The sequence below is a fragment of the Apteryx mantelli genome, chromosome 11 (genome assembly GCF_036417845.1).
Source record: "Apteryx mantelli isolate bAptMan1 chromosome 11, bAptMan1.hap1, whole genome shotgun sequence".
Classification (NCBI taxonomy): domain Eukaryota; kingdom Metazoa; phylum Chordata; class Aves; order Apterygiformes; family Apterygidae; genus Apteryx; species Apteryx mantelli.
Genome location: NC_089988.1, coordinates 1,897,703 through 1,900,603, shown reverse-complemented (window position 1 = coordinate 1,900,603; position 2,901 = coordinate 1,897,703).

Sequence of the window (2,901 nt, the reverse complement as noted above, 5' to 3'; positions counted from 1 at the left end):
GATGGAGGGATGCAGAGCTTGCACCACAACGGGAACCTCCCTTGCAGTGTCCTCCACCATCTGCAATCAAAGCCCACGAGAAAGGCCAAGTTACTGCTGTCCTTTTCCCCCGCCCTCCATCCTTCCCAGGTGGAAGCTTCCTGTGGCTCCTGATGCCCTCGACAACAGAAGCACTCTCCCACGCAGGCGGCTGCTGCCCTGCTCCCAGAGGCTGGGTGGGGAGAAGGTTTGTCACTGTGGGGCAAGAGACAGGCAAAGGCAGCTCCCTTGGAGACCCTGCAGCATGTCCTTGCAGACTGCCGTGCAGAGCAGGCAGTCAGCCTGTCGGGGGGCAGAGACCTCCTGGTCTCTCCCAGCTCTTCCCGCCTGCTTCTCAGCAGCTATGGGGAATCAGGCAGGGGCTTTGCCACCACCACTGCTCAGCTCTGTACCTTTGCAATGCCGTGTTCAGAGGCCTGTGAAACCTGTGGGCTGGGGAGCGAAGGCAACCTGTCCCTTTGGTGGGACGAAGCTGGTGTCCGGATGTGCTGCCTTGCTGAGTGCAGCTCCTGCTGGCCCACCTATGGGGAGAAGGAGGCACATGATGGGGGTGATTGCATTGGTACGAGGGCCCCTGAAGCATAGGGAACCTCAGCCCCGTGTCGAACGGAAGATCATGGCCGAGTATGGCCCGGCTGAGCTTGGCCCAGAGCTGCTCTCTGCCTCTCAGCGCAGAGCTCACGGGGTCTGTGTGGGCCCTGGAGCATCCAGCTTGGTGTGCTTTGTCTCCGAGAAAATCCCCAGGCTAGGAATAAATACCCCCTTGCTGGAGGAGCTCATGCCCCAGCTCCTCTTCCCCACCGTCCTTGTGCTCTCTGTGCGGGTCCCATCCCTGCTGCCTGCCTCTCCCTCCAGCCCCATCACTCACCTCTCTCCTGCGCTCCTGTGTGCCTGCAAGCCCATCCATGGGCTGGGAGCAGACGTTTGCCTGCCGCTCCTTGCCCATCTCCAGGATCCTTTTCCAGAGACCTGCCACTCTGGCACCAAGGGGAGCTGCTTCCTCCTGATCGAGCCGCTCTCCTCGGAGTGAGGACCTCAGGGCTCTGGCCCCAGCAAGGACACGGTCACCACAGGGACTGCCCCATCACAATGGCCTTGTGGGCACGACGCCACTCCCATCACAAAGCCCTGGTGGTCGCCGTGGGGACCTCCATCAAAAAGCCCTGGTGGTCGCCGTGGGGACTCCCATCACAATGCCTTGGTGGTGACCATGGGGACCCCCATCTTAATGCCTTCGTGGTGACCATGGGGACCCCCCATCAACAAAGCCCTGGTGGTCGCCGTGGGGACTCCCATCACAATGCCTTGGTGGTGACCATGGGGACCCCCCCATCACAATGCCTTGGTGGTCACTGTGGGGATCCCCATCTCAATGCCTTGGTGGCCACCGTGGGGACATCCATCACCACGTCATTGCCTCCAAGCCTCTTGTTCCAGCTCTGAGCCCGGCTGCGAGCTGGGATCTGCAGAGCGGGACAAATTTTCCTCTCCCCAGCTCAGCGCTCCTTGGGCCTTGCAGAGGCTGCCCTTCCTCAGACAATCCATTGCAGAAATCCACTACAAGGCCACCCCTGTTGATCAGCCCCCTAATCCTTACCCATACACTCTCGAATGCCTCACCGTCCGTCCCTAGGCAGAGCTCCCTGCATTCCCACTGCTCTCTCGGCATTTCTCTTCCCCACATCACCCTGCACCTTTTCATTGCCATCCCACGCCATTACATCCTCACTCTTTTTTGAGTCACCCTCTCTTCCCACTCACTCCCACTTTAAGGCTCTCTTCACCAGCTTGGCCACCTGGTTGACCATCAGGTTGGCAGATGGGAACAGTCTCCTTCCAAATGAAGCGTGACAACCTGCAGCTTCACTCCCTCACTGCGGGCTCAGCTTCAGCACCTCCTCCAGCTGCTGTAACCCCAGGCCAGCCTGCAAAGCAGGTGCTCCCCTCTCCTGTGATCTTCTTCCTACTCATGGGGTTTGTTTTCAGACAGAAATCCCTCTCATCACAAAACTGCAAGGACTGGCACGGGCTGAGAGCAGGACTGTAGGCGATGGACCATGTGCTGCTGCAGCATGGTTTTACACCCCCCCTCAGCTCGATGTGACATCAACCCCCAACCTGCTACCATAAAAAGAGGAGAAAAAAAGCTGAACTTGGGTGCTGAGGTTCAGAAGATGGGCTTGTTTCTCCCCATGCTCATTTACTACCCTCGAGCCCTCTGCCCTGTGGCTGCACTGAAGAGCCAGGCCGCAGCCTCTTGACTCTGCCCTTTCCCATCGTGCCCCTGGGACAGCCAGAATGAAATTAAGCCCTTGAGATTCAAGGGTGGGAGAATGGAGTTAATACCATTAATTAATTGAAATTAATATTTCTTTTCTGTTAATCTGTTAATTAATAACCTTTTCTGTTCTTCCCCTCAATTTCCTGATTTTCCCCATAACAGGAGAGCAGAAAATCCATATCTTTTAAAAGGGCTCCCTAGTTTTACATACCTGCCTTCTGCACCTTTTAAGCACCCTCTCTCCCTCCCGCCTCCCCCCACACACCCCCTAGTTCCTTTCCTTTGCTTCAGCAGCATGCTAAGAGCAAGAAAGCGTAAGTGGGGAGGGAGAGAACAAAAAAGAGATAACAAGAATGAACAGCAAAGGGAAGACAAAAGAACATTATGTATGGAAATGCTTGCAAGCCCTCTCAGACACACAGAAGAAATCATTTCCTTCCAAAACCTGTACACTGAAAATGACCTAAAAAGTGAACCAATTCTGCATCCTTGTGGAATTTAGTGCCTAGAGTTGCCAGGGACACACTGCTGTAATGATCACTTTTGAGATGACAAAGCCTTCCAAGAGGCAGCCTAGCCTG